The sequence below is a fragment of the Aegilops tauschii genome, chromosome 6 (assembly GCF_002575655.3).
Source record: "Aegilops tauschii subsp. strangulata cultivar AL8/78 chromosome 6, Aet v6.0, whole genome shotgun sequence".
NCBI lineage: Eukaryota > Viridiplantae > Streptophyta > Magnoliopsida > Poales > Poaceae > Aegilops > Aegilops tauschii.
Genome location: NC_053040.3, coordinates 314886359 through 314910567, shown reverse-complemented (window position 1 = coordinate 314910567; position 24209 = coordinate 314886359).

Sequence of the window (24209 nt, the reverse complement as noted above, 5' to 3'; positions counted from 1 at the left end):
CAAATAACATTTATTTAGGTTCAACACTAATCCCGAAGGTAGATGGAGTGTGTGATGGTGATCGTATCAACCTTGGAATCACTTTCAACACACATCGTCACTTCGTCCTTAACTAGTCTCTATTCATTCTACAACTCCTGTTTCGAGTTATTAATCTTTGCAACTGAACCGGTATCAAATACCCAGGGGCTACTACGAACATTAGTAAAGTACACATAAATAACATGTATATCAAATATACCTTTGTTCACTTTGCCATCCTTCTTATCCCCTAAGTATTTGGGGCAGTTCCGCTTCTAGTGACCATTTCCTTTGTAGTAGAAGCACTCAATTTCAGGCTTGGCTCCAGCTTTGGGTTTCTTCATGGGAGTGGCAACTTACTTGCGATTCTTCTAGAAGTTCCATTTCTTTCCCTTGCCCTTTTTCTTGAAACTAGTGGTCTTGTTAACCATCAACACTTGATGCTCTTTCTTTCTTTCTACCTTCACCGATTTCAATATCGCGAAGAGCTCGGAAATCATTTTAGTCATTCCTTTCTACTATAGTTCATCAGGAAGTTCTAGCAGCTTGGTGATAGTCACTAGAGAACTCTGTCAATCACTATCTTATCTGGGAGATTAACTCCCACTTGATTCAAGCGATTGTGGTACCCAGACATTCTGAGTACATGCTCACTTGCTGAGCTATTCTCCTCCATCTTGTAGGAAAAGTACTTGTTAGAGGTCTCATACCTCTCAACACAGACATGAGTCTGAAATACTAATTTCAGCTTTTGCAACATCTCATATGCTCCGTGGTGTTCAAAACATTTTTGAAGTCCCGGTTCTAAGCCGTAAAGCATGGTGCACTGAACTATTAAGTAGTCATCATATCGAGCTTGCCAAACGTTCATAACGTCTACATCTTCTCCTGCAATAGGTCTATCACCTAGCGGTGCATCAAGGACATAATTCTTCTATGCAGCAATGAGGATAATCCTCAGATCACGGACTCAGTCCGCATCATTGCTACTATCATCTTTCAACTTAGTTTTCTCTAGGAACGTATAAAAAATAGGGGAGATATATCGCGAGCTATTGATCTACAACATAGATATGCAAAAACTATTAAGACTAAGTTCATGACAAATTAAATTCAATTAATCAAATTACTAAAGAACTCCCACTTAAATAAACATCCCTCAAGTTATCTAAGTGACACATGATCCAAATCAATTAACACATGCTCGATCATCACGTGAGATGGGGTAGTCGTCAATGGTGAACATCTCTATGTTGATCATATCTACTATATGACTCATGTTCGACCTTTCGGTCTCCAGTGTTCTGAGACCATGTCTGTACATGCTAGGATCGTAAAGTTTAACCCAACTATACCGCATGTGCAAAATTGTCTTACACCCGCTGTATGTGAACGTAGAGTCTATCACACCCGATCATCACGTGTTGCTTCGAAACGACGAACTTTGGCAACGGTGCATACTCGGGGAGAACACTTTTATCTTGAAATTTAATGAAGGGATCATCTTATAATGCTACCGCCGTTCTATGCAAAATAAGATGCATAAAAGATAAACATCACATTCAATCAAAATATGTGACATGATATGGCCATCATCATCTTGTGCTTTTGATCTCCATCTTCAAAGCATCGTCATGATCTCCATCATCACCGTCTTGATACCTTGATCTCCATCGTAGCGTCGTGGTCATTTTGCCAACTATTGCTTCTACAACTATTGCTAATGCATAGCGATAAAGTAAAGCAATTACATGGCGATTGCATTTCATACAATAAAGATACAACCATAAGGCTCCTACCGGTTGCCGATAATTTACAAAACATGATCATCTCATACAATAATGTATATCATGTCTTGACCATATCACATCACAACATGCCCTTCAGAAACAAGTTAGACGTCCTCTACTTTGTTGTTGCAAGTTTTACGTGGCTGCTACGGGCTTGTAGCAAGAACCGTTCTTACCTACGCAAAAACCACAATGTTGTTTCATCAAGTTTGCTATTTTAACCTTCTTCAAGGACCGACCATAGTCAAATTCGATTCAATTAAAGTAGGAGAAACAGACACCCACCAGCCACCTTTATGCAAAACTAGTTGCATGTCAGTCGGTGGAACCGGTCTCATGTGCGTGGACATGTCAGGTTGGTCCGGGCTGCTTCATCCCACAATACCGTTGAATCAAAATAAGATGTTGGTGGTAAGCAGTATGACTATCACCGTCCACAACTCTTTGTGTTCTACTCGTGCACATCATCTACGCATAAACCTGGCTCTCATGCCACTGTTGGGAAACATTGCATGGAAAACAAAAAAAATTCTACGCACACGCAAGATCTATCCATGGAGATGCATAGCAATGAGAGGGGAAGAGTGTGTCTATGTACCCTCGTAGACCGTAAGCGGAAGCGTTTACAACGCGGTTGATGTAGTTGAACTTTCTTCGCGATCCAACCGATCGAGTACCGAACGCACGACACCTCCACGTTCAGCACACGTTTAGCTCAGTGACGTCCGCGCCTTCTTGATCCAGCAAGATGGTGAGGTAGTGGATGAGTTCCGATGGCACGACGGCATGGTTACAGTGATGGTGAAATTATCTCCGTAGGGCTTCACCTAAGCACTACGAAAATATGGCCGGGGGTGTAAAGTGTGGAGCGGGGCGCTGCACACGGCTAGGCAATTGTTTATTGTGTGCTAGGCACCACCCTCCCACATATATATAGGTGGGAGGGAGGGAGGAGCAGCCAAAGGGGGCGCCCAAGTAGGAGGAATCCTACTTGGGGTCTTTCCCAAGCCATGCCCCCTGCCTTATATAGGTGCGTGGAAAAGGGAGGGGAGGGTGGCGCCCCCCTTTCCTTTCTCCCATCATAGGGAAAGGCAGGAGGGGCTAGCACTCCCCCCTTTCCTTCCCTAGGGATGGACGGCCAGGGAGAGGGGCGCATGTCGGTGTCAAAACCGGCGGATCTCGGGTAGGGGGTCCCGAACTGTGCGTCTAAGGCGGATGGTAACAGGAGGCGGGGGATACAATGTTAACCCAGGTTCGGGCCCTCTCGATGGAGGTAATACCCTACTTCCTGCTTGATTGATCTTGATGATATGAGTATTACAAGAGTTGATCTACCACGAGATCATAGAGGCTAAACCCTAGAAGCTATATGATTCTGATTGTTCTTGTCCTACGGACTAAACCCTCCGGTTTATATAGACACCGGAGAGGGCTAGGGTTACACGGAGTCGGTTACAAGGGAGAAGATCTACAGATCCGAATTGCCAAGCTTGCCTTCCACGCCAAGGAGAGTCCCACCCGGACACGGGACGAAGTCTTCAATCTTGTATCTTCATAGTACAACAGTCCGGCCAAAGTATATAGTCCGGCAGTCCGAGGACCCCCTAATCTAGTACTCCCTCAGTAGCCCCTGAACCAGGCTTCAATGACGATGAGTCCGGCGCGCAGATTGTCTTCGGCATTGCAAGGCGGGTTCCTCCTCCGAATACTCCATAGAAGATTTTGAACACAAGGATCGTGTCCGGCTCTGCAAAACAATTTCCACATACCACCGTAGAGAGTATATTCCACAAATCTAATCTGCCGACAACTTTCATAGCGCGACAGCACGCCACGGCCCGGTCATTATTCGAAACGTTTTTCTCTACCAGCTACTGCGCATATTGCGAGGCGGTTTTCTTGGCACGTCTTGTCGAAGCAGACATCGTGTCCCCTTATCACTAGATTCTCATCAATACGGGTATGGGTAACCCAACTGCGCCATCAATCACGGCGCTCGGGGAATAAGCGCATTTACTAGGCAAGTGGGGAGGCGCAGAATCCCTGCTGCCTTTATAAGGGGATAAGGACTCCCTTTCGCACCCACGCCTTCTTCTTCCTGATTCATTCCCCTTTGCTCGAGCTCCAGCGCCGAAGCGTTCGTCTTCTCCGCCCACAAAGGCCTTTCGAAAATGTCCGGATCCGGAGCAGGAGGCAAGTGGATGGCCTCTACCGTCCGGGAGAAGGATATCAAAAAGCTTCGGGAGGCCGGGTACCTGGCCAAGAAAATCAGCCACCATCTCCCAACGGCGGGACATATCGTCCTACTCCGGAATACCACGAGAGGGTTGTATTCCTCCGTCATTTTGTCCGCGTGCTAGGGTTTCCCCTCCACCCGTTCGTTCACGGCATCATGTATTATTACGGGATTGATTTTCACGATCTATCCCCCAATTCCTTCCTCAATATCTCGACATTCATTGTCGTGTGCGAGGCTTTCTCCGCATCTCGCCACACTTCGGCTTATGGCTGAAGATTTTTAATGTGAAGCCCAAGGTAGTGGGCGGCGAGCACGCCGAGTGTGGGGGCGCTATGGTGAGCAAGATGCCCAACGTCACATGGCCAACAGGTACTTTTAATGATTCCGTCAAAGAGTGGCAATAGCAGTGGCTCTACGTCACTGAGCCGCACGGCACAGAATGGGCCGTTGCTCCCGAGTTTCGATCCGGAGCCCCTCTGCGGCTTATGTCCTGGCCCAAGAAGGGCCTGAACTGGTCTTCGTCCGATGAACTGTCGGCGCTCCAGACGCGCGTAGAAGATACGGAAGACAAGAACATTGACTTGTCAATGTAGTCCAGGCGATGTTAGTTCGCCGGATCCTGCCTTGTCAACACTGGACTAGCAATCTATGGGAATTCGATCCGACCAAGCATCAGACCCTACGAGAGCTCTTTGGCTCCTCGCACAAAGACATCTGGAAGGTGCTTTTCAAGTCCGGCAAATCATGGCCGGACTCGGCCGAGGACCGCGGGTACCAACTGTCCCGCCCTGCAAGCTCGGTAAGTTATTATATGTTTTATTCGCATAACCCAAGGGAAATGCTTAATGTATCTTCCTCAACTCCCCTAGGGCTGGACGAAGAAGGCGGGGCGGATCCACTACCCGACCCCGCTGCCCGAAGAACCGGCTGGCCAGCTTCTGACGAAGATGTTGGTCCCGGCGCCGAAGAAGAAGGCCGAGAAGGAGGCCAAAAAGACCCGGGGTGGCCTTCGTCGCCGTGGTACTTCGGACACAATATCCGAAGGCTCCAACGCCCGTTTTGCCTCCAAAGAGGACGAGGAGGAGGAGGAAGACGAATCCCCAGCGGGGGGGAGAAAGAAGAGGGCGGCCTCCACACACTTGGAGGCCAAGTAGCCTAAAAGGGGAGGAGCTCCTCTTTCGGAAGAGTCCACTGCCGCCGCCGACGACAGCCCGGCGTGGGATCCCAGGGCCCAGCCCCTGGTGAACTCGTGAGTATAAAATCTGAACATGTTTATGCGTCCAAACAAATCATGGCATAATATTTTATTCTGAGCCATATTTTTTGTAGTCCGGTGAAGTCCTGCATCGAACAATCCTCATCAGAGGATTTGCTGAGCTTGGATGCTATGGAGAGCGGGACGCCCCCGAAGGCCCCTTCCCCCAAACATGTAAATAACACTGAGGCTTCGTCCCAGAAGGACCCCAGCCAAGGAGGGGGGGAAGAGATCATGAAAGCGGCGCCTGGAGGTCAAACTTCAGGGGCCGGAGACATGGGGGAGAAGATTCCCATGGGAGTCGACGGCGGGGGCTATCTTGAATTCGGCCCTCAGCCGGTCGCAGTTCTGGAGACCAATACGGCTCCAGAATCAAGCAGGCGACCTCCCTCGGCTGGAGAGGGCGTGCCTGTTCCACCGGCAATCTCTGTCCAACCAGAGGTGCCGGATGCTTTGTTGGCGGCGCTGAAGAACGCGTCCATCATCGATGAACACCATGCCCTTATGGGTGCGGTGATTGAGAAGATTCAGTCTGCTGAGAGTGGACTGAATGAAGCCTGTATTAGCCTTATGAGAGGCTTTGAGGTATGTTTTATGAGGTTTCAAAGAGTGTCATGGTATAGATAGTACCCCCTGATACACTGTTCGGTGAAAGAGAGAACCGGACAGAGGATCAAATTTATGTTCGCAGGAAGACTCACTTGATGACATCTATCTCTCTTCTTTTATAAGCAGGCGTCTGTAGCGGCTGCTGCCTCTCATACTGCGGAGGTCTCCGAACTGAATCAAAGTCTGGAGCGGGCCAAAGAAGAACTTGGCTAGTTGAAAAAGCAGTTGGGAGATAAACAAGGTATGCGCAAGTCTTGTTCGCGTTTATTGCGAACGAATTTCTAGTATGATAAAATATGTTTCATGATTTGCGCTAGGGATGATGAACCAAGTCAAAGCTCTTAACAAGGCTGTGGCCGAGGCCGAAAGAAAGGCAGCCGCAGAGCGGGCTCTTCGTGAGAAGCACGAGGCCAGGGTTATTGAAGCTGAGCAGGAGCTTCAAGAGGCCATGAAGAAATGTGAGGCCTTGGAGCAGAGCTTAATGGAGAAAGAATCCGAACTCACCAAGGCTCATCACGCCGCGAGCGATGCCCGGGGGGAAGCCCAAAGCGCCCTGCAGGAGATCCAAGAGGCGAGGAAGGTCGCGGCGGATAAGGCTTTTGTCCATGTAAAGCAAGTATTTGAGGAGAAAATCATGTTTCTAATTTTGAGTTTGGATTTCTGCAGGGGTGTTTTCGGAACTGCCCCGCAGCATATCAGATGCCGCCCAATTCTACCAAGCCGAAGAAAGGAACACTGTGGATAAGCTCTTCTGGTCACAGTATCTGGCACCGAATTATCCGGTGCCTTTCGTCGACCAACTGAAACAGCTGATCGAACTGCATAGGGCGGCCGAACTAACCATGAAGGATTTGATTATTCGGCTATGGCCCGCCGAGCCGATTCCAAGCAGCTACTTCAGGCTCGTGAAGCGGCTTGTGAGTGCCTGCCCTCGACTTGACGTCACCAAGCGGTCGGTCTGTATAGAGGGTGTGCGAATGGCCTTTGCCCGCGCAAAGGTGCACTGGGGGAAGATGGATGCCGAAAAGCTGATGACCGAGGGACCGCCAGAGGGGAAGGAGCACCGCAAGCCCGAATTATATTATGAAAGTGTACTAAAAGGATCCTGCCTTGCGGCGGAGCAGTGCACCAAGGACGTTATATTTCCATGCATACAATCATGTTGTCCTTTGTAATGTTGAACAAGGTCATTTCAATTATTTATTGCCTGTTATATAAAAGTTTATCCTCCTGCGCGGCCTTTTTATATATTAATCCCGAGAGTTGTCCAGTCGTCGACTTCTGCCCCCATGTAGGAAGTACGGGGGTGTTCGGGATAAACCTGATCACTCTTTATCCCAGTTTTGGGTCCTTTGAAGGAGGTGTTCAGCGCAACGAACCAGGCAATTGGACTATAGGGCTTTATCACTCTCACTTAGCCATAGGAGCTTTAGGAAGGTAGGCGCAGCCCCTGGTGTTCGGAAGACCGCACGAGGGGCTCTTATAAGCACCTGATCGAAAGTAAAACCGATCCATCGCACACTGCATTGGTTATGGCATTATGCGGGAGAAATCCTTAAAGATTTTACAACCTCTCGAGCAGCTGACCGGCTCTCACCGTATCATGACAATCAGTTTTCGGCTTTCTCTACTGAGGTGCTCGTCCGGAAGAACCGGGACACAATCGCAGTAGTTCTCCCTGTGCCGCCTTAGCCGATATAGCGGAACGTAAGGCAGCAAAACATGGGAGCCGGGCAAACCCAACATTTGACCCAAGAGATGATTCGGAGCTGATGCATATAATGCTATAAGTTTGGGGTGCCGAACTTCCATGAAGGTGTTCGGACTTTATTGCCGTATTATGGGTAAAACGAAGCCCCTGGCGTATTTAAGGCATATCGCGGTGTACGGATGCCATTTGACAAAAGAATTTCAATAAGAAATAATAGCAGATAAGCGTCATATAAATCCATATGTTGTATTTGAATAGTACGTCGATGCGTATGAGTACAAGTAATGAGATAAAAAAGGGATATGGCTATGGAACCTGCTGAGATCAGGGGGAAAGAAGTTGTGTGCGGACCCGGAGTATAGTCGGATGGTCATTGCGGGGAATATCTAAGGATTCCCTTGCGCGTTCGAGCTGCTTCCCTATCGCCAGTCCTGGTTGACGCAAAGGTGAACCTGCAAAGGAAATGTAAGGAATGTTTGTGTGCCGGAGGGCGGTTGAGCCGCAGTATGTGGCCTGATCTGGCCTTCGTCGTGGTGTTTTTAATTGAGCTCTGGATGAGCCTTTTTATTCTGTAGCGAAGCACTTCGGGGTCCTTTGGCGGTGTCCGGGAGCCTAGCCGTCGACTCGAGGTTCGATTGACAGGTGCCACTCGTTGCTTCTTCTGTTAAAGCAGTGGTATACTCTTTGGTGCCAAGGGAAAGTTTGGCCTTGCCATTAACCGTGATGACGCCGCGCGGACCGGGCATCTTGAGCTTATGGTAGGCATAATGTGGCACCGCGTTGAATCGAGCGAACGCGGTTCGTCCGAGCAGTGCCTAATAATCACTGCGAAAGGGGACGATGTCGAAGATTAACTCTTCGGCACGGTAATTGTCTGGTGATCCGAAGACTACCTTAAGGGCGATGGAGCCTGTACAGCTGGCCTCCACACCTGGTATAATACCTCTGAAGGTGGCTTTAGTGGGCTTGATCACCGGATGATCGATGCCCATCTTGCGCACTGTGTCCTGGTAAAGTAGGTTTATGCTGCTGCCTCCGTCCATAAGGACTCATGTGAGGTGGAACCCGTCTATTATTGGGTCGAGGACTAGTGCGGCTGGATTGCCCTGATTGGCATTAACCGGACGATCCGTGCGGTTGAAGGTGATCGGCCCTAGTTTATATTGTGGGACGACTGGCTCCGTTGAGTCGACATCCCTAAGGGTGCGCATCCGGTCCGGGTTGGGAGTGTTGTTTACCACGTTCACCGTTTGGATTTGCGGGGGAAATTTCTTTTGTCCTCCAGTATTCGGTGATCTGGGCTCCTCGTCGCCATCATCGTTTTGGAACCCCTTATCTTTGTTTTTGGCGCCTGACTTGCCAGCTTGTTTGAAGACCCAGCATTCTCTGTTGGTATGATTGGTTGGTGTTCCTGGGGTGCCATGGATTTGGCATGGGCGGTCGAGTATGCGGTCCAGACTGGACGGACCCGAATTGTCCTTTTTGAGTGGCCCATTTCGCTGACTGGACTTAGAGCCACTAAATCTGGCATTGACTGCCGTATCTTCGGCGTTTTCACCATTTTTGCGGCGCTTGTGTTTGTTGCGTCGGGGTTTGTCGTTGCTATCTCTGGCCTCTGATGTGCCAGGGTTGCTTGCTGTGTTGTTGCTGCGAGCCAGCCAGCTGTCCTCGCCCGCGCAAAAGCGGGTCATGAGTGTCGTGAGGGCTGCCATAGACTTCGGCTTCTCTTGGCCGAGGTGTCGGGCGAGCCACTTGTCACGGATGTTATGCTTGAATGCCGCTAAGGCCTCGGCATCCGGACAGTCGACACTTTGGTTCTTTTTAGTTAGGAACCGGGTCCCAAATTTCCTGGCTGCTGGGTTATGTGACTCAAGTCATCAGCATCCAGTGGTCGCACATAAGTGCCCTGGAAGTGTTCAAGGAATGCGTCTTCCAGATTCTCCCAACTGCCAATGGAGTTTGCTGGCAAGCTATTCAGCCAATGCCGAGCCGGTCCTTTGAGTTTTAGTGGGAGGTACTTGATGGCATGTAGATCATCACCGCGGGCCATGTGGATGTGGAGGAGGAAAACTTCAATCCATACCGCAGGATCTGTTGTACCATCATATGATTCAATGTTCACGGGTTTAAATCCCTCTGGGAATTCGTGATCCATCACTTCATCAGTGAAGCATAGGGGGTGTGCGGCGCCTCTGTGCCGGGCTATGTCACGACGCAGTTCATGTGAGTCTTGTCTACTGTATTCAGCCCAGCCGGGTTTGCTTTTAGTATATCCGGCGTGACGATCATCGTCACGCGTTGGGGCGCGCCCCCGTGATCCGTAGATCGATCTTGTATGTCCTGCTTTGTTTTCCAATACGTCTCGCAGGTCCTGCGTGTTGCCCCGGGCCTTGGTGTTTTTGTTTGACTGGCGACGGGGTGCGGGCTGGACTTCGGGCTGATACGCCGTTCTGTCTCGGCCACGAGGTGGCCGATTAGCCGCATCATACGCTGGTAGTGTGGGTTTTAATGCTTCCTCCTCGAGTTGGGGTAGCAACCTGCGCTTTGGGTAACTCTTGGTTGGGCGCCCGAGTTCGTATTCCTCGGCCGCCAGGACCTCAGTCCATCTATCTGCTAGCAGATCTTGGTCAGCGCGAAGCTGTTGTTGCTTTTTCCTTAGGCTTTTTGCTGTGGTTGTAAGCCGGCGCTTGAAGCGCTCTTGTTCGACAGGATCCTCAGGCACGATAAATTCTTCGTCGTCGAGGCTCAACTCGTCTTCGGAGAGGGGCATGTAATTGTCATCCTCTGATTCTCCGTCTGCTGCCTATTCCTTAGGGCTAGCTTGCCCATCCTCCCGCTCAAGGCCTGGCTGGAGGGGATTGTCTTCGTCTTCGGCACTATCCGGAGCGTTATTGTCTCGTGTGCCGGTATCACTGGTTTTGCTATGGCGGGGCTTAGCGCGGCGTCGATGACGCCAGTGCTTAGATTGCTTCTCAGGGGGATTACCCTCCGTTGCCTTATTGCCATCGCTTTCCTTGGGGGTGTCCACCATGTATATATCATATGATGAGGTGGCAGTCCACCGCCCTGTGGGCGGTGGTTCCTGTTTGTCTCCTGCATCATCGTCCATACGGTCGATGTCTTCGGAGCCGAAATCGAGCATGTTGGTTAAGTCGTCGACAGTGGCTACCAAGTGGGTGGTGGGTGGGGAACGAATTTCTTCGTCGTCCGCTTCCCACTCAAGCCGGACATAGTTCGGCCAAGGGTCTCCTGACAAGGAGAGAGACCTTAATGAATTTAGCACGTCGCCCAGTGGCGAGTGCTGAAAGATATCCGCAGAGGAAAACTCCATGATCGGTGCCCAATCAGATTCGATAGGCACGGACGCAGGCGGTTCGGAGCCCGTGGCCGGGGACGAATCCAAGTGTCCGGCAACACAGGTCTCATAGGAGGTGAAGTCAGTATTCGGCTCTATTGCCGCTGAGTGTGTGGCCTCCGTGGCGGGGTCCATCCACCCGTCCTCGGACGGCGTGATCTGCTTCGGATTGAGGACCGGAGTAGCTATAGGTGTGATCTCCCGAACACCGCCCGACGACAGAGCTAAGTCATGCTCATCGTGACCGTGCGGCGCACCTGACATGGGTTCGAATCCGTCGAAGATCAAGTCTCCACGGATGTCGGCAGTATAGTTCAAGCTTCCAAACCTGACCTGATGGCCAAGGACGTAGCTCTCAATCTGCTCCAGATGGCCAAGCGAGTTGGCCCGCAGTACGAAGCCGCCGAATATGAAGATCTATCCGGGGAGGAAAACATCGCCCTGGATCGCATCGTTGCCGATGATCGAAGGAGCCATCAAGCCTTTATCGTGACGGCACAGTGGAACTCTCAATGAAAGCACCAGTGTCGGTGTCAAAACCGGCGGATCTCGGGTAGGGGGTCCCGAACTGTGCGTCTAAGGCGGATGGTAACAGGAGGCGGGGAACACAATGTTTACGCAGGTTCGGGCCCTCTCGATGGAGGTAATACCCTACTTCCTGCTTGATTGATCTTGATGATATGAGTATTACAAGAGTTGATCTACCACGAGATCGTAGAGGCTAAACCCTAGAAGCCAGCCTATGATTCTGATTGTTCTTGTCCTACGGACTAAACCCTCCGGTTTATATAGACACCGGAGGGGGCTAGGGTTACACGGAGTCGGTTACAAGGGAGGAGATCTACAGATCCGAATTGCCAAGCTTGCCTTCCATGCCAAGGAGAGTCTCACCCGGACACGGGACGAAGTCTTTAATCTTGTATCTTCATAGTCCAACAGTCCGGCCAAAGTATATAGTCCGGCAGTCCGAGGACCCCTAATCCAGGACTCCCTCAGCGCACTAGCCCCCTGTGGGCAGGTCTGTCCCTCCCTTGGCCCATTAAGCCCATAACACCTACAGGGGGTGTCCGGAATCCCTTCTCGTGACCCGATGGCTACCCGGTGCATCCCGAAACCCTTGCGGTGTCCGAATACCATCATCCTACATATCAATATTTACCTCTCGACCATTTCGAGACTCCTTGTCATGTTCGTGATCTCATCTGGGACTCCGAACAACATTCGGTCACCAAATCATATAACTCATATAACACTATATCGTCAACAAACGTTAATCATGCGGACCCTACGGGTTCGAGAACTATGTAGACATGACCGAGACACCTCTCCGGTTAATAACCAATAGCGGAACCTGGATGCCCATATTGGCTCAGCCATATTCTATGAAGATCTTTATCGTTTGAACTGTTATGACAACATACGCAATTCCCTTTGTCCATCGGTATGTTACTTACCCGAGATTCGATCGTCGGTGTCTCTATAGGTAGTTCAATCTCGTAACCGGCGAGTCTCTTTACTCGTTCCATCATACATCATCCTATAACTAACTCATTAGTCCCTTTGCTTGCAACGCTTCTTATGATGTGTATTTCCGAGAGGGCCCAAAGATACCTCTCTGATACTCGGAGTGACAAATCCTAATCTCGATCTATGCCAACTTAACAAACACCTTTGGAGATACCTGTAGAGCATCTTTATAATAACCCAGTTATGTTGTGATGTTTGATAGCACACAAGGCATTCCTCCGGTATCCGGGAGTTGCATAATCTCATAGTCGAAGAAATATGCATTTGACATGAAGAAAGCAATAGCAATAAACTTGAACGATCATTATGCTAAGCTAACAGATGGGTCTTGTCCATCACATCATTCTCCTAATGATGTGATCCCGTTATCAAATGACAACACATGTCCATGGTTAGGAAACCTTAACCATCTTTGATCAACGAGCTAGTCTAGTAGAGGCTTAATAGGGACATGGTATTTGTTTACGTATTCACACATGTATTTAAGTTTCCGATCAATACAATTCTAGCATGAATAATACACCTTTATCATGAATAAGGAATATAAAATAACAACTTTATTATTGCCTCTGGGGCATATTTCCTTCACCTAGCATGCCCTGGTGCCTAGTGGGTGATACGTCTCCAACGTATCTATAAATTTTGATTGTTCCATGTTGTTAAATTTTGTTCATGGATGTTTTACACTGATTTTATAGCAACTTTATATCCTTTTTTGGGACTAACCTATTGACATAGTGCCTAGTGCCAGTTGCGGTTTTTTGCTTGTTTTTTTACTTCGCAGAATATCAGTACCAAACAGAGTCCATACACAGCGAAACTTTTTGGAGAATGTTTTTGGACGAGAAGACAACTTGGGAGCCAAGGAAGCACAAGTGGGGAGGCCTATGGGGCCCACAAGACACCAAGGCGCGCCAGGAGGCCCAGGCGTGCCCTGATGGGTTGTGGGGCCCATGGGGGTCTCCTGCACTGCCTCTCAGCTCTATAAATACCCAAATATTCCAGAAACCATAGGGGAGTCGAAGAAACACAATTCCGCCCGCCGCAAGTTCCAGAACCACGAGATCCAATCTAGAGCCCTATTCTGGCACTCTGCCGGAGGGGACCACGATCACAGAGGGGTTCATCATCCTCATTGCCGCTCCTCCGTTGATGCGTGAGTAGTTCACCATAGACCTACGGGTCCGTAGGCAGTAGCAAGATGGCTTCTTCTCTCTTTTTTGATTCTCAATACAATGGTCTCATGGAGATCTATTTGATGTAATGAATTTTCACGGTGTGTTTCTTGGGATTCGATGAAGTTTGAGTTTATGATTAGATCTATATCAATGAATATTATTTGAGTTTTCTTTGATCTCTTATTTGCATGATTATTTATAGCCTCGTATCTCTTCTCCGTATCTTTGGTTTAGTTAGGCCAACTAGATCGATTTTTCTTGCAATGGGAAGAGGTGCTTTTTGATGGGTTCAATCTTACGGTGTCCTCACCCAGTGACAGAAGGGGTAGCGAGGCACATATGTACCGTTGCTATTGATGATAAAATGATGGGGTCTATTCCTACATGAATAGATCTTGTCTACATCATGTCATCGTTCTTTTTGCATTACTCCGTTTCTCCATGAACTTAATACACGAGATGCATGCTGGATAGTGGTCGATTTGTGGAGTAATTGTAGTAGATGCAGGCATGAGTGGGTCTACTAATCTTGGGCGTGATGCCTATATTCATGATCATTGCCTTCGATATCGTCGTAATTATTTGATCTTCTATCAACCGCCCAACAGTAATTTGTTTACCCACCGTATGCTATTTTCTCGAGAGAAGCCACTAGTGAAATCTACGCCCCCGGGTCTATCTTTTATCATATTGTTTTTTGATCTATATATATTTCCAAAAACCCAAAAGTACCTTGCTGCACTTTTTATTTACTTCTTTTATATTGTGTTCTTGAGAGATCTATTTATCCAATCTTATAGAATTTAATATGTTTTTTTACCATGGAGGGATTGACAACCCCTCTTATGCGCCGGGTTGCAAGTATTTGTTCTTTGTGTGACGGTACCGTTTACAGCTTGGTTCTCCTACTGCATTGATAACCTTGGATTATAACTGAGGGAAATACCTACCTTAGCTGTACTGCATCATCCCTTCCTCTTTGGGGAAATACCGACGCAGTTTCAAGCCGCATCAAAAGGAATTTCTGGCGCCATTGCCGGGGAGACATCATCAACATCCATCAGGTTCCTAATCACAAATCTCATGTCCTTGCAATTTACATTATTTCCATCTGCCTCTCGTTTTCATCTCCCCAACTTCACAAAAATTTGCCGTTTTATTCGCCTTCTTTTTTGTTTGCCTTTTTCTTGTCAGATCTATTGTTTGCTTGCAATCTTGTTTGCGTAGTGACGATTTCTCAAGAAAATACCAAATTGTGTGATTTTTCCAAAACCAATAATAATGATTTTATTAGCACTCCGATTGCTCCTCCCGCCACTAGTGCGGGATCTTGTGATATTAATGCCGCTTTGTTGAATCTTTTTATGAAAGAGCAAATTTACGGTACTCCTAATGAGGATGTCGCGTCCCATCTAAACACATTCATAGAATTATGTGATATGCAAAAGAAAAAATATGTGGACAATGATATTGTTAAGTTGAAATTATTTCCTTTTTCTTTGCGGGATCGTGCAAAAATTTGGTTTTCTTCTTTGCCTCGCAATAGTATTGATTCTTGGGATAAGTGCAAAGATACTTTTATTACTAAGTATTTTCTGCCCGCGAAATTTATTTCCTGCAGAACTCAGATCATGAATTTTAAGCAACTGGCATTGTCGGCAGCCGAGGACGAGAGTGCCACCAGCCGCGCGTCCTACGCGTCTTGCCCAGTGTTTGGGGGCGCAGAGGCATGTGGGCGATAGACCGTCCCTGTCCATCATTGACCTCACGTCCACCAGCACCTCCGAGGTCACAGACTCCTCCGAGGCTGAGTAGGGCATGCGTGCCAGCAGGGCATGGTGTACCAAATGGGATGGTCCCTCTCCCGTGTCCTACTTTTCCTCGCCGGAGACCACACCTTCACTTCATGGGTCTTGAACCCCGCCGCCATTCCTGGAGACGACAGATGGAGGACTTGGTCGCCGATGTGGAATATAAAGGAAAGTGGACGTCGGCCGCCACCGCAGGATACGTTTAGGGTAGGGTTTCTTTTTTTCCAAAATGTTTGAAATGTAATGAAAATCTTTCATGTTTGCATGAATCTCGTCAGGTTTATATGAAAATATGTCGTGTTTGTATGAGTTCTGGTTTTCATGTATAATAATATGAAATTTAATGCATCCCTCCATCTTATTTACATAGATTAGCTTCCACTTAAGTCAACTTTTAAAGTTGGACCAAGTTCTTTTGGAAAGTTTGACCTAGTTTTTTTGAAAAATGATAAAGTTTGACAAAGTTTATCGAAAACAATATAAACTTTCACAATAAAAAGATATACAATATGAAAATATATTGAATGATGATTCTAATGGTATTCACTTGGTATTGTGGGATGTCATTGTTTTTATATGTATAAACTTGGTCATAGTTTAGAAAGCTTGACCCGAGACAGACCTATATGCGAAGTAAATAAAGGCAGCGGGTTTACATACACAATTTCTCTTAGGCCCACCAAAAGTATGTCCACTACACATTCACGATTTTTATATATTTTCTCTCTCTGTGTGTCAAACCTACTATGCCAAACTCCCAACCTATCACGTGGGAGAAGACCCGCCCTCGCCGTATTAATCGGGAATTGTATCGATGGATCAAGTGAAGCACCAAAAACCAAGTGTTATGCTTTACAACTTAAAAAACAAAAGGTGGTACACTTAAAGCACACCTGTCACGTTCTCATGGCACCACCCACATAGTCGGTCCGACACACCGCTCACCCAAAGGGAACATGCTTCGGCTGGCCTCTTCACTAACACATGGGACCGCATGCGGAGAAACTGACCATGGGCCAAACACCCCCTCCCACCAAACGAAATTTCCCCCCAAATCCCAAATTTAACTCCCCTCTGACCAACTAGCCAATAATATTCCCCAGCCCCCTCCCCCCACTCCATTTGCTCCACCAAAGCCACCCTCCCTATCGCACTGATACGTCGGTGTCGTGGTTCCTCGAGGGGACGCGCGGTGATCTTCTTGCTCCCATAGTACGCTCTCGTAAACTGCCATCCTCCAGCCATGTCGCCACCGCTGGAGATGTTCTTGTGGAGACGCACAATGGTCAACTTCTCCCATGGTACATGCATTCTAGACTGAGGCCCCGTGCATTTCTGAGTAGTGTTTGGATGTTACCTGATAGACATTGTTAATCTCACTACTTGCCGAAGTAGTTTACAGTCATACGCTCTTCTTAAAAAGCTAGCTTGCCCTGTTCTACACTCAATCTATTTAGGTGAGATGGCATGGCATGCCTGATTAGTTGTTAAAATATCCTACCATATTTTCGGACTATTTATGTATTGTGAAGCAGATTGCCATGATCTAGTAGCCAATCTGTAAGGTGAAATAGCTCAATAACGTTTTACACACATTCTTTGTTGCTGAGATGGCCTTCTATGGTTGTGTGCTTGACCTCATTGATTGTTGAAATAGCCTCCCATAATTTAGCACTCAATCTATTTGCTGAATTAACTTTACATATAGGGAAACGCTTTCTTTCAGACGTCTGATGGGTTCTTTCCATCAGACTACTGCATCTCCATTCATTTGCCTTTACATCCAATGGGTGAATGTGTTATCCAGCTGCAACTAATCCCACAAATCACCCCGTTTGTCATTTACTGCTAGCCGAGGCCATACATACATCATTCAATCAAATTGAAACCGAGTCCTCATCTATTCGGCCAGCAACGGGTAGCAGTTCATGGTCGTGCATGGTGGTTAATACACCAACGCTCATTTCGTCGGTGCTCTCTCTCCCTCTCTCTCTCTCTCTCTCTCTCTCTCTCTCTCTTTCTCTCTCTGGATCTATGCAACTCCTTCTCCTCGTCGGCGACATCGTCCTTCTTGGTCGTCTCCTCTGCAATTTCGGTGATCAACGGCCGGCAAGGAACGCGATGGAAAGCTGACACTCTCTTCTTCCTCCACCACACTAGCGGCTCCCTTAGCACCTCTAGCGGTTCATACTCCCTTCCCTCCAACTTAAACTTCTCTAATCGACTACTACCTCCATGACCATGCTCGAGTGTTGAAGCAATATTGATACAGATAAGAAGAAATAACATGGATGTGTGCACATGTATTGCTCTACTGTTGTATTTCGAGTTGAAAGAAACATGTTCTGTTTATTGTAGTTTTTGGTGAATGCCAACGCACAAAATAATAAATTACGAATATCCACTAAATTATGAATGAAGCAAGAAAATGGGATGTGACTGCCTGCAAAAACAAGGAAGCATATACCAGACTTATCGAAGCATGATTCTTATATAGAGAAAACAAAATATAGGAAGCAAAGAAGCATGCGTTATTAGGAGAAAATTTTAAACATGGAAACATACGTGATTACGGGGAGCCAAATCTGAACCTTGAGTTATTATCGGAAGCATTGGTTGGAAGAATCCATAATCACATGATAACATGAAGTAAACATTATGCTTCCATGCATCAGTCAGGATGCTTCCGTGATATAAAAATTAAGTTGCTGTATGTAAAGAAATACGTCCTAAAAGATCACAACTAATTGCTATTATGTGAATGAGGAAGCATCATGTGTATATGGACACATGCATAATAAGGGACCTCATATATGGAAACAACATCAATAAAGGGGGACGTCTAATTTGAAAACTGCAAGGATGTGGTCGCACATGATTATAGGGATGTGAAGGGAAACGTTGCATGGGAAACACAAAAATTCCTACGCTCACCAAGATCAATCCAGGAGATAACCATCTATGAGAGGAGAGATTGGATCTACATACCCTTGTAGATCGCTAAGCGGAAGCATTAAGAAACGCAGTTGATGTAGACGAATGTCTTCGCGATCCAATCATGATCCGTCCCGCGAACGTCTTCGTGATCCAATCACGATCCGTCCCGCGAACTCCCGATCCAAGTGCCGAACGGACGGCACCTCCGCGTTCAACACACATACGGCTTGATGACACCTGCACCTCCTCGATCCAGCGAGCGATGGTGAAGTAGTAGCTCGAGTCCTCCGGCAGCACGATGGCATGGTGGCGGTGGTGGTGGCGGAATCTCAGCAGAGCTTCGCTAAGCGCTACGGAGAGGAAGAAGGCTATGATGGAGAGGAGGGGCAGCGCCATGGCGTTAGAGGGTGTGGCTGCCCTCTCTCTACCTCTCTATATATAGGAGGAAGGGGGAGAGGGGGCACCCCTAGGGGATCCCATCTAGGGCCGGCGGCCACAAGAGGGAAACTCTAGATGGGTTTCCCCTTAAGAGACTTGGCCCCCAAGCCAAAGGAGTGGGAACCCTAGGAGGCGCCCCCACCTCCTCTGGCAAGGTGGGATGGGATGACGTGGGCGCAAAACTCCTTAGTGGGCTCGTTTGCCCCCCTCCCTTGGCCCATGAGGCCCCCAACACTTGCTGTGGCCCCCCGAAACCCCTTTCGGTCATGCTGGTCATCACCCGGTACCCCCGGAACACTTCCGAACTCCAATACCCTTCGTTCCATATATCAATCTTCACCTTTGGACCATTCCGGAGTTCCTCGTCACGTCCGGGATCTCATCCGGGACTCTGAACAACCTTCAGTAACCGCTGATACGTCTCCAACGTATCTATAATTTGTGAAGTAGTCATGCTATTATATTATCCATCTTGGATGTTTAATGGGCTTTACTATGCACTTTTATATTATTTTTGGGACTACCCTATTAACCCAGAGCCCAGTGCCAGTTTCTGTTTTTTCCTTGTTTCAGTGTTTCGCATAAAAGGAATATCAAACAGAGTCCAAACGGAATGAAACCTTCGGAAAAGTTATTTTTGGAAATAAAGCAATATGGGAGACTTGGAGTGCACGTCAGGGGATCAACGAGGAGAGCATGAGGCAGGGGGCGCCCCCACCCCTTGGGCGCGCCCTCCACCCTCGTGGGCCCCTCGTGGCTCCCCTTACCAACTTCTTTCACCTATATATCTTCATATACCCTAAAACCATCGGGGAACGGAAGAGATCGGGAGTTCCGCCGCCGCAAGCCTCTGTAGCCACCAAAAACCAACCGGGGCCCTGTTCACGCACCCAGCCGGAGGGGGGAACCCTCACCGGTGGCCATCTTCATCATCTCGGCGCTCTCCATGACGAGGAGGGAGTAGTTCACCCTCGGGGATGAGGGTATGTACCAGTAGCTATGTGTTTGATCTCTCTCTCTCTCTCGTGTTCTTGAGGTGATACGATCTTGATGTATCGCGAGCTTTGCTATCATAGTTGGATCTTATGATGTTTCTCCCCCTCTACTCTCTTGTAATGGATTGAGTTTTCCCTTTGAAGTTATCTTATCGTATTGAGTCCTTAAGGATTTGAGAACACTTGATGTATGTCTTGCCGTGCTTATCTGTGGTGACAATGGGATATCACGTGATCGACTTGATGTATGTTTTGGTGATCAACTTGTGGGTTCCGCCCATGAACCTATGCATAGGGGTTGGCACACGTTTTCATCTTGACTCTCCGGTAGAAACTTTGGGGCACTCTTTGCAGTTCTTTGTGTTAGTTGAATAGATGAATCTGAGATTGTGTGATGCATATCGTATCATGATACCCATGGATACTTGAGGTGACATTGGAGTATCTAGGTGACAATAGGGTTTTGGTTGATTTGTGTCTTAAGGTGTTATTCTAGTACGAACTCTATGATAGATCGAACAGAAAGAATAGCTTCGTGTTATTTTACTACGGACTCTTGAATAGATCGATCAGAAAGGATAACTTTGAGGTGGTTTCGTACCCTACCATAATCTCTTCGTTTGTTCTCCGCTATTTGTGACTTTGGAGTGACTCTTTGTTGCATGTTGAGGGATAGTTATATGATCCAATTATGTTATTATTGTTGAGAGAACTTGCACTAGTGAAAGTATGAACCCTAGGCCTTGTTTCCTAGCATTGCAATACCGTTTACGCTCACTTTTATCATTAGTTACCTTGATGTTTTTATAATTTCAGATTACAAAAACCTATATCTACCATCCATATTGCACTTTTATCACCATCTCTTCGCCGAACTAGTGCACCTATACAATTTACCATTGTATTGGGTGTGTTGGGGACACAAGAGACTCTTTGTTATTTGGTTGCAGGGTTGCTTGAGAGAGACCGTCTTCATCCTACACCTACCATGGATTGATAAACCTTAGGTCATCCACTTGAGGGAAATTTGCTACTGTCCTACAAACCTATGCCCTTGGAGGCCCAACAACGTCTACAAGGAGAAGGTTGCGAAGTAGACATCAAGCTCTTTTCTGGCGCCGTTGCCGGGGAGGTGAGTGCTTGAAGGTATATCTTTAGATCTTGCAATCGAATCTTTTAGTTTCTTGTTTTATCACTAGTTTAGTTTATAAAAGAAAACTACAAAAAAAAATGGAATTGAGTTTGTCTCATACGCTTCATCTTTTGAATATCTTTCGTGAGTATGATGAAAAGGAAAATTGTGCTCAAGTGCTAGAAGAAGAAGTTTATAAAATGTTTGGCACTAAATCTTTGAATGATGAGCATGATTGCAATGTTGTTAGTATGAACTCATTGAATATCCATAGTACTAATGATGATTGCACTAGTTATGATGAAAATGTCTCCTATAAACATGTCAATTTTTGTGGAGTGCATTGGGTTTGCAAGTACACACCAAATAGGGAAGATAGATATTGCAAGAGGCATAAGCATTTAGAAACTAAATTGTTGCAAGAAAGGCTAGATGTTTGTGCTGAAAATTTAAATTTTCTTAGCCGTACTTGTGAACTTTGCAATGAACAGGGTCATTTAACTATCCGATGCAAATTGTTTCATGATCTAATCGTGTCCAAAAATTGTGATGACTTGATTTCCCTTGCACATTATAATGAACTTAGTTTGCTTATGGGCTATGAAGAAATGAAACGTATAACTAACTATCTCCCAGAATTAGCCCGTTATAAACTTCTTAATTTTGATCTAGAGGAAATTTATATGTATTGTGCAGTGAATTGCATTGAAAATCCTTATACTGCCAATTACATAAAGAAAATAAAGCAAATAGAAGATGAAGAGAACACTAATGAAAGGGAAGAGACTTCCCAATATCCTCCTTTTATTTCTTATGATGAATCAGGTAACGAGGAGGAGCTTTCTATTCAACCAATCTCATCAATAAGGAGCTCAAAAAAGAGGGATAAACCCGCACATGATGTGAAGAAGAAAAAGAAAAAACAGAGAAGCAAAGGTAAAAAGGTATCCCTCCCAAATAATGTTGCTCCTATTATTGTTGTGCCTCATGAAAATGAATCAAAAATAATCGTGGAAGATGATGCACTTGATGATGATCTAGTTATTCCTATTGCTTGTTGTGATGATTATGATTGGGAAGATAATGATACTTCTTATGATCTTGAAAATCTTTTTGGCACTTGCTTGGAATATGACAATCGCTATACTATTGGTGCTATCCATACTATTAAATTATGAGAGTGATTATGCTTATGATATGAAAAGGCCCAAGCTTGGGGATGCTATGTTTGATGAAGATGATGTTTTTGAGAATATATTTGCTGCATATAATGTTTGTCCCAAGCTTGGGGATGCTACGTTTAATGAAGATGATATTTTTAGCCTCCCAAGTTTTGATATGCAAAGTTGTTATGATGATAGCATGCCTTCTACCTATGATGATTATATTGATGAAAGTGGGTTTGGAAGAGTGTCAACTTTAGGAAGTAATGATACCACTATTTTGGAGGATGTTGAATCATATAATACTTATGAAAGTGGATTTGGAGAGGTCATGACTTTATTTAGTGATGAGTCCACTATCTCGGAAGAGGTTTCAATTGATTATGATGAGAACAAAGTTGCTACTTATGATGATTATTGTGATCAAACTTATGCTATAAAAAGTAGTGATGATTATATTTATAAAACTTGTCATTATTATGATTACCATTTTTCTGAACATTACTCTTTTAATGTGGAAACAATTTATAGTATTCAAGTCTCTTATGATACTCCCACAATTCCGAATGAGAAGAATTTTGCTTGTGTGGAGAGTAGTAATTTTCTATGCTTGTAGATCATGAAAAGAATGCTTTAGGTGCTGGTTATATTGTTTAATTCATTCATGATGCTACTGAAAGTTATTATGAGGGAGGAATGTATGCTGGTAGGAATTGCAATAATATCAAGTTTCCTCTCTATGTGCTTAAAATCTTGAAGTTATGCTTGTTTTACCTTCCTATGCAAGTTGGTTCTTGTTCCCATAAGTTGTTTGCTCACAAAATCCCTATGCATAGGAAGTGGGTTAGACTTAAATGTGCTAGTCATATTCTTCATGATGCTCTCTTTATGTTTCAATTCTTATCTTTTATGTGAGCATCATTGAAATCGTCATGCCTAGCTAGGGGCGTTAAACGTTAGCCCTTGTTGGGAGGCAACCCAATTTTATTTTAGTTTCTTGCTTTTTGGTTCTGTTTAGGAATAAATAATCCATCTAGCTTCTGTTAAGATGTGGTTTTATGTTTTAATTAGTGTTTGTGCCAAGTAAGACCTATAGGATCTTCTTGGATGATAGTTATTTGATCTTGCTGAAAATTCCAGAAACTTTCTGTTCATGAAAACAATTGTTAAAAATCACCAGAACGTGATAAAATACTGATTCCAAATTCAGTAGATCAATAAAAAAATTATATAGGTCGTCCTATTTTGGTAGAATTTTTGGAGTTCCAGAAGTTTGCATTAGTTACAGATTACTACAGACTGTTCTGTTTTTGATAGATTCTGTTTTTTCGTGTGTTGTTTGCTTATTTTGATGACTCTATGGCTAGTAAAATAGTATATAAACCATAGAGAAGTTGGAATACAGTAGGTTTAACACCAATATAAATAAAGAATGAGTTCATTACAGTATCTTGAAGTGGTGTTTTATTTTCTTTCGCTAACGGAGCTTACGAGTTTTCTGTTGAGTTTTGTGTTGTGAAGTTTCCAAGTTTTGGGTGAAGATTCGATGGACTATGGAATAAGGAGTGGCAAGAGCCTAAGCTTGGGGATTCCCAAGGCACCCCAAGGTAATATTCAAGGACATCCAAGAGCCTAAGCTTGGGGATGCCCCGGATGGCATCCCCTCTTTCGTCTTCGTTCATCGGTAACTTTACTTGGAGCTATATTTTTATTCAGCAAATGATATGTGTTTTGCTTGGAGCATCATTTAATTTTCTTTAGCTTTGCTTGCTGTTTGAATAAAATGCCAAGATCTGAAATTCTTAAATGAGAGAGAGTCTTCACATAGCTACATAATTATTTAACTACTCATTGATCTTCACTTATATCTTTTTGGAGTAGTTTGTCATTTACTCGTGTGCTTCACTTATATCCTATGAGTAAATGGTTGAACGATTTGAATGTCATAAATCTGAAATTATATATGTTTCATATGCCTTTTCCATGGGGAGTAATGACTTTACATATAAGGAGTAGAGGTGGTAAATTTATTGAAGGTTAGCAAACAT